Source organism: Panulirus ornatus, chromosome 48, assembly GCF_036320965.1.
Source record: "Panulirus ornatus isolate Po-2019 chromosome 48, ASM3632096v1, whole genome shotgun sequence".
Classification (NCBI taxonomy): domain Eukaryota; kingdom Metazoa; phylum Arthropoda; class Malacostraca; order Decapoda; family Palinuridae; genus Panulirus; species Panulirus ornatus.
Window position 1 is genome coordinate 2,882,173 of NC_092271.1, and position 8,967 is coordinate 2,891,139.

Below are 8,967 nucleotides of genomic sequence, written 5' to 3' on the forward strand. Positions count from 1 at the left end.
CTCACAACCATACAACATTGTTGGAACCACTATTCCTTCAAACATACCCATTTTTGCTTTCCGAGATAATGTTCTCGACTTCCAAATATTCTTCAAGGCTCCCAGGATTTTCGCCCCCTCCCCCACCCTATGATTCACTTCCGATTCCATGGTTCCATTCGCTGCCAGATCCACTTCCAGATATCTAAAACACTTTACTTCCTCCAGTTTTTCTCTATTCAAACTTACCTCCCAATTGCTTTGACCCTCAACCCTACTGTACCCAATAACCTTGCTCTTATTGACATTCACTCTAAACTTTCTTCTTTCACACACTTTACCAAACTCAGTCACTAGTTTCTGCAGTTTCTTACTTGAATCAGCCACCAGCGCTGTATCATCAGCGAACAACAACTGACTCACTTCCCAAGTTCTCTCATCCACAACAGACTGCATACTTGCCCCTCTTTCCAAGACTCTTGCATTCACCTCCCTAACAACCCCATCCATAAACAAATTAAACAACCATGGAGACATCACACACCCCTGCCGCAAACCTACATTCAATGAGAACCAATCACTTTCCTCTCTTCCTACACGTACATATGCCTTACATCCTCGATAAAAACTTTTCACTGCTTCTAACAACTTGCCTCCTACACCATATATTCTTAAAACCTTCCACAGAGTATCTCTATCAACTCTATCATATGCCTTCTCCAGATCCATAAAGGCTACATACAAATCCATTTGTTTTTCTAAGTATTTCTCACATCCATTCTTCAAAGCAAACACCTGATCCACACATCCTCTACCACTTCTGAAACCACACTGCTCTTCCCCAGTCTGATGCTCTGTACATGCCTTCACCCTCTCAATCAATACCCTCCCATATAATTTACCAGGAATACTCAACAAACTTATACCTCTGTAATTTGAGCACTCACTCTTATCCCCTTTCCCTTTGTACAATGGCACTATGCATGCATTCCGCCAATCCTCAGGCACCTCACCATGAATCATACATACATTGAATAACCTTACCAACCAGTCAACAATACAGTCACCCCCATTTTTAATAGATTCCACTGCAAGACCATCCAAACCTGCTGCCTTGCCGGCTTTCATCTTCCGTAAAGCTTTTACTACCTCTTCTCCATTTACCAAATCATTTTCCCTAGCCCTCTCACTTTGCACACCATCTCGACCAAAACACTCTATATCTGCTACTCTATCATCAAACACATTCAACAAACCTACAAAATACTCACTCCATCTCCTTCTCACATCACCACTACCTGTTATCACCTGCCCATTAGCCCCCTTCACTGAAGCTCCTATTTGTTCCCTTGTCTTACGCACTTTATTTACCTCCTTCCAAAACATCTTTTTATTCTCCCTGAAATTTAATGATACTCTCTCACCCAAACTCTCATTTGCCCTCTTTTTCACCTCTTGCACCTTTCTCTTGACCTCCTGCCTCTTTCTTTTATACCTCTCTCACTCATTTGCATATTTTCCCTGCAAAAATCGTCCAAATGCCTCTCTCTTCTCTTTCACTGATAATCTTACTTCTTCATCCCACCACTCACTACCCCTTCTAATCAACCCACCTACCACGCTTCTCATGCCACAAGCATCTTTTGCGCAATCCATCACTGCTTCCCTAAATACATCCCATTCCTCCCCCGCTCCCCTTACCTCCTTCGTTCTCACCTTTTTCCATTCTGTACTCAGTCTCTCCTGGTACTTCCTCACACAAGTATCCTTCCCAAGCTCACTTACTCTCACCACTCTCTTCACCCCAACATTCTCTCTTCTTTTCTGAAAACCCCCAGAAATCTTCACCCTCGCCTCCACAAGATAATGATCAGACATCCCTCCAGTTGCACCTCTCAGCACGTTAACTTCCAAAAGTCTCTCTTTCATGCGTCTATCAATTAACACGTAATCCAATAACGCTCTCTGGCCATCTCTCCTACTTACATACGTACACTTATGTATATCTCGCTTTTTAAACCAGATATTCCCAATCACCAGTCCTTTTTCAGCACATAAATTTACAAGCCCTTCACCATTTCCATTTACAACACTGAACACTCCATGTATACCAATCATTCCCTCAACTGCCACATTACTCACCTTTGCATTGAAATCACCCATCACTATAACCCGGTCTTGTGCATGAAAACCACTAACACACTCATTCAGCTGCTCCCAAAACACTTGCCTCTCATGATCTTTCTTCCCATGCACAGGTGCATATGCACAAATAATCACCCATCTCTCTCCATCAACTTTCAGTTTTACCCATATCAGTCTAGAATTTACTTTCTTGCACTCTATCACATACTCCCACAACTCCTGATTTAGGAGTAGTGCTACTCCTTCCCTTGCTCTTGTCCTCTCACTAACCCCTGACTCTACTCCCAAGACATTCCCAAACCACTCTTCCCCTTTACCCTTTAGCTTCTTTTCACTCAGAGCCAAAACATCCAGGTTCCTTTCCTCAAACATACTACCTATCTCTCCTTTTTTCTCATCTTGGTTACATCCACACACATTTAGACAGCCCAATCTGAGCCTTCGAGGAGGATGAGCACTCCTCGCATGACTCCTTCTTCTGTTTCCCCTTTTAGAAAGTTAAAATACAAGGAGGGGAGGGTTTCTGGACCCCCGCTCCCGTCCCCTTTAGTCGCCTTCTACGACACGTGAGGAATGCGTGGGAAGTATTCTTTCTCCCCTATCCCCAGGGATATATATATATATATATATATATATATATATATATATATATATATATATATATATATATATATATATATATATATATATATATATATATATATATATATATATGTATATATATATATATATATATATATATATATATATATATATATATATATATATATACATATATATATATATATATATATATATATATATATATATATATATATATATGTATATATATATATATATATATATATATATATATATATATATATATATATATATATATATATATATATATATATATATATATATATATATATATATATATATATATATATATATATATATATATATATATATTCCTTGCCCGCCTTTCACCCTTCTGCATGTTCAGGCCCCGATCACTCAAAATCTTTTTCACTCCATCTTTCCACCTCCAATTTGGTCTCCCACTTCTCGTTCCCTCCACCTCCGACACATATACTCTCTTGATCAATCTTTCCTCACTCATTCTCTCCATGTGCCCAAACCATTTCAAAACACCCTCTTCTGCTCTCTCAACCACGCTCTTTTTATTTCCACACATCTCTCTTACCCTTACATTACTTACTCGATCAAACCACCTCACACCACATATTGTCCTCAAACATCTCATTTCCAGCACATCCACCTTCCTGCGCACAACTCTATCCATATCCCACGCCTCGCAACCATACAACATTGTTGGAACCACTATTTCTTCAAACATAGCCATTTTTGTTTTCCGAGATAATGTTCTCGACTTCCAAACATTCTTCAAGGCTCCCAGGATTTTCTGCCCCTTCCCCACCCTATGATTCACTTCCGCTTCCATGGTTCCATCCGCTGCCAGATCCACTCCCAGAAATCTAAAACACTTTACTTCCTCCAGTTTTTCTCCATTCAAACTTACCTCCCAATTGACTTGACCCTCAACCCTACTGCACCTAATAACCTTGCTCTTATTCACATTTACCCTTAACTTTCTTCTTTCACACACTTTACCAAACTCAGTCACCAGCTTCTGCAGTTTCTCTCATGAATCAGCCACCAGTGCTGTTATATATATATATATATATATATATATATATATATATATATATATATATATATATATATATATATATATATATATATATATATATATATATATATATATATATATATATATATATATATTTATCCCTGGGGATAGGGGAGAAAGAATACTTCCCACGTATTCCCTGCGTGTCGTAGAAGGCGACTAAAAGGGGAGGGAGCGGGGGGGGGGGGGCTGGAAATCCTCCCCTCTTGTATTTTTTTAATTTTCCAAAAAAAGGAACAGAGAAGGGGGCCAGGTGAGGATATTCCCTCAGAGGCCCAGTCCCCTGTTCTTAACGCTACCTTGCTAATGCGGGAAATGGCGAATAGTTTGAAAGAAAAAGATATATGTATATGTATATATATATATATATATATATATATATATATATATATATATATATATATATATATATATATATATATATATATATATATATATATATATATATAAAGGTGATTAACTTGATTTATTTTTAATTCCAAAACTTTTCACATTTAAGGCAAGTACAGAAAGGTCAGAACCGTTCCTTGAAAATTATTTTAACCATTAGAATTTGTATACAGAAGTTTTACTATGTTACATTTTGTCTGTGTCCTAGAATAGGCCTTGCAGCACTCTGGGTGTGGTATATCATTGCAGCAGTAAAATTGATGGTTTCTGCCAGAAAAAAAACTGGAAACCATCGACCATGTGATGCTACCACCAACTCTGCTGGTATTGTTGCAATTGTATTTAATATAGCAAATGTGATGCCTGCATGATTGGGAGCAACATCTGCATGATTACTCAAGTGACCTGATGAGTTGGACAGCACACAAGCCCATGGCCACAGATATCACTAAGACTGCAACAACCAGGTTAGAAACCTCTGGGAACAGGGCGAGACAAAGTCCAGGTCCCATTAAGCCAAAGAAGGTCGTTACACTACGCACTCTTAATACTGGCCATCATACAAATATCAGCTGATCAGCTATGTGACCTCATGGTACACCAGATAAGGAGATGATAATATAAGGCACTGCAGTTAGACTCATGCTTTCCTTGTTTGCTCCAAGAGTCCGTGACAGGTAGGTTGGGAGCCACTGCATAATGATGTAATTGCTCCAGTTCATAGCAAAATATGCAGTGTAGATAGACCACAATGACCAGTGGCTTACTCTACCCAAGTTACACACAATGTCTCCTTTTCAATCAGCTGCTGTCCCTCTTCATCTGACAGTATGGGTGGATCATGATAGGTTAGCAGCCAACACACCACCCACACTAAGCCAATAAATCCAAACAACTCGAAACTTACATGCCAATCCAAATGAGGTAAAAACAGTGATGCAAAAGTCCGGCCAACAGAACCAGCAGCAACCATGTAGCCAAAGGCCTGACTACGGTCCTCAGCTGCGATGTGTTGTGCAAACAGTTGAAAGATTGTTGGTAAACCTAGTCCTTCTCCTAGGCCTAAAATAACCCTTGCACAAATTAGAGCAGGGAGATATGAAGCAGCCAAAGGTGTGGCTACAGTCGAAAGGGACCATAATAACACAGCAAAACACAAAACTCTTCGCCTACCATATATATATATATATATATATATATATATATATATATATATATATATATATATATATATATATATATATATATATATCTTTCTTTTCTTTTAAACTATTCGCCATTTCCCGCGCTAGCGAGGTAGCGCTAAGAACAGAGGACTGGGCCTACTTTGGAATATCATCACCTGGCCCCCTCTGTTCCTTCTTTTGGAAAAAAAAACAAAAAAAAACGAGAGGGTAGGATTTCCAGCCCCCCCGCTCTCTCCCCTTTTAGTCGCCTTCTACAACACGCAGGGAATACGTGGGAAGTATTCTTAATCCCCTATCCCCATGGATAATATATATATATATATATATATATATATATATATATATATATATATATATATATATATATATATATATATATATATATATATATATATATATATATATATATATATATATATATGTACATATATATATTCTTGTGAGCTTAATGCCCTTCCTTGCCCCAGTCTCCAGCCTATTCGTGCTTTGCCGAAAAGTAAAAGGAAACATTCTTATCTCAGGAAGACAGGCGAACTCACTCCAGCTGATGATCCCATCAGGGTATTGTGTAGAGCTCACACAGGGGAAGAGGAAGTAAGAGAAAAATAAAAGGTGTTACAACAGACACGACAGCTCCACCTCTTCTGTAATCAACACTCGGGATGCGGTGTAGACCAACGTATCGCTATTGCAGATTTGCTCAGTTCTCTCTCTCTCTCTCTCTCTCTCTCTCTCTCTCTCTCTCTCTCTCTCTCTCTCTCTCTCTCTCTCTCTAATATTCATACAACTGCCTAGATTTTCCTCCCACGCTTATGGAAGTGCTCTTATCTCTGGTAATATTGATCCAACATCCGATTACCTCCAATAGAATGTCGTCCAACGATTCAGTAAATCTATTAGTAGTGATCCAGATCTTAGACATCACTTTATTTCCTGTGACTGTATTAAGTGCTTGGCTCTGTAACCCAGATATTCCATATCTCTAACAACAGTTATCTTATGGTTCCGGTCATCAAACGGTCCAACAGTTTATTGTGTTAGCAGACAGTGATCCATGTCTCTGGGCGTTGCTAGCACTAACAATAATGATGATCCAATGAGTCTGACCACCAAAAGTGATCCAGTCTTTCTTTCAGCGGATCATATCAGTTTTCAGCGGTATGACTTGATGTCCATCGAGTATAGAAAGGAATACAAAGAATATCTAACAGCGAAAGACCGATGGGTTCTCATGAAACTGTTTATGATTGAAGAAAACATCAGAAATTCAGATTATTGTGGTAAAATGACTCACTGTTTATATGATAATGAGGCAGTAATATCGTCAGTCATGGACTTGAAGTTAATCATGTGTCATCCATTCTTGATGCTGCTTCCAGATGCTATAGGTCGTACTTCATTCCATGACCGAACATGTTGACGAAGACACAGAACTTTACCTCATTCGTAGTAAAACTTTTGGTTCCGGGTTTGTCGCCATTATCACAAATATAGTCACACAAAACAAGCCTTAACTCTCCATTAATCCCATATGTTACTTCATAACCTCAATAATGTTATACATCTCATACACAATGGCAACACTGACGCCTTTCCGTTGTCTGGAAGCTTCCAGAAACTGACCAGCGAGTTCGCGCCTCGTTCAGTATCCCAGATCTACGCTACTAACATCAGCACACGTCGTCTGTGGTCTACGGTAAGGAAGATCGTCCACTCAGGCTGCATTAAGGCTCAACTATATACATATATATATGTTTCTTCTCTTTTTTTTTTCTTAAACTATTCGCCATTTCCCGCGTTAGCCAGGTAGCGTAAAGAGCATAGGACTGAGCCTTCGAGGGAATATCCTCATATATATATATATATATATATATATATATATATATATATATATATATATATATATATATATATATATATATATATATATATATATATGTATATATATCATTTCCTCGTATCGTGTACAACCTGGTCTATTCTTCCATACCCTGGGTCATATTTGATCAGTTCCTTCCGTGATACTGTAACGTATCATCCCCCTGGCTCTCATGTGTTCTGTAAGGTGATAATTACCAACAATTATCCTGTTATATTGTAGATAGTTGTCTCCGTGAACCTGTCTCCATGCGAGTCTAAGTTATGTCACTTGTTTATTTTCAAGATGAAATTCTTCATTACCAATCCTCTATCACCTTCGAGGAGAGAATCACTCGCGGTTTCTTTCACTTTATGTACCATTCTTAACTGATGTCAGTAACGAGTATCTTATCACTTTTGTGTGGAAGAATAGGACACCAGGTAAGAAGCATTTTGAGAGGTACCCGACAATCATGGTATTGAAGTATATAAGAGACTTCTGGTGATAATAACGCAACTTGTAGTGATTAACTGTTGCCATGGAACTACCTACAAAGTGAGATTGCCATATCATAAGATTTGTTTGACATTCACACTTACCAGTTTTGCCATACAACTCGAGTCAAGTCGGATTATATGGTACAATCTCACGCAGCCTCTTTCCTTCCCTATCCTTTCCATCCTATCTTGCTATATATATATATATATATATATTTTTTTTTTTTTTTCTTTTTTTTTTATACTTTGTCGCTGTCTCCCGCGTTTGCGAGGTAGCGCAAGGAAACAGACGAAAGAAATGGCCCAACCCCCCCATACACATGTACATACACACGTCCACACACGCAAATATACACACCTACACAGCTTTCCATGGTTCACCCCAGACGCTTCACATGCCTTGATTCAATCCACTGACAGCACGTCAACCCCTGTATACCACATCGCTCCAATTCACTCTATTCCTTGCCCTCCTTTCACCCTCCTGCATGTTCAGGCCCCGATCACACAAAATCCTTTTCACTCCATCTTTCCACCTCCAATTTGGTCTCCCTTTTCTCCTCGTTCCCTCCACCTCCGACACATATATCCTCTTGGTCAATCTTTCCTCACTCATTCTCTCCATGTGCCCAAACCATTTCAAAACACCCTCTTCTGCTCTCTCAACCACGCTCTTTTTATTTCCACACATCTCTCTTACCCTTACGTTACTTACTCGATCAAACCACCTCACACCACACATTGTCCTCAAACATCTCATTTCCAGCACATCCATCCTCCTGCGCACAACTCTATCCATAGCCCACGCCTCGCAACCATACAACATTGCTGGAACTACTATTCCTTCAAACATACCCATTTTTCCTTTCCGGGATAATGTTCTCGACTTCCACACATTTTTCAAGGCTCCCAAAATTTTCGCCCCCTCCCCCACCCTATGATCCACTTCCGCTTCCATGGTTCCATCCGCTGACAGATCCACTCCCAGATATCTAAAACACTTCACTTCCTCCAGTTTTTCTCCATTCAAACTCACCTCCCAATTGACTTGACCCTCAACCCTACTGTACCTAATAACCTTGCTCTTATTCACATTTACTCTTAACTTTCTTCTTCCACACACTTTACCAAACTCCGTCACCAGCTTCTGCAGTTTCTCACATGAATCCGCCACCAGCGCTGTATCATCAGCGAACAACAACTGACTCACTT

General features: G+C 39.3%; 1 pseudogene; it reads right to left on the reverse strand.

The window, feature by feature from the left end:
- Positions 1–4,391: 4,391 nt before the first annotated feature.
- Positions 4,392–5,381, reverse strand: LOC139764046 (uncharacterized; annotated as a pseudogene).
- Positions 5,382–8,967: the final 3,586 nt, after the last annotated feature.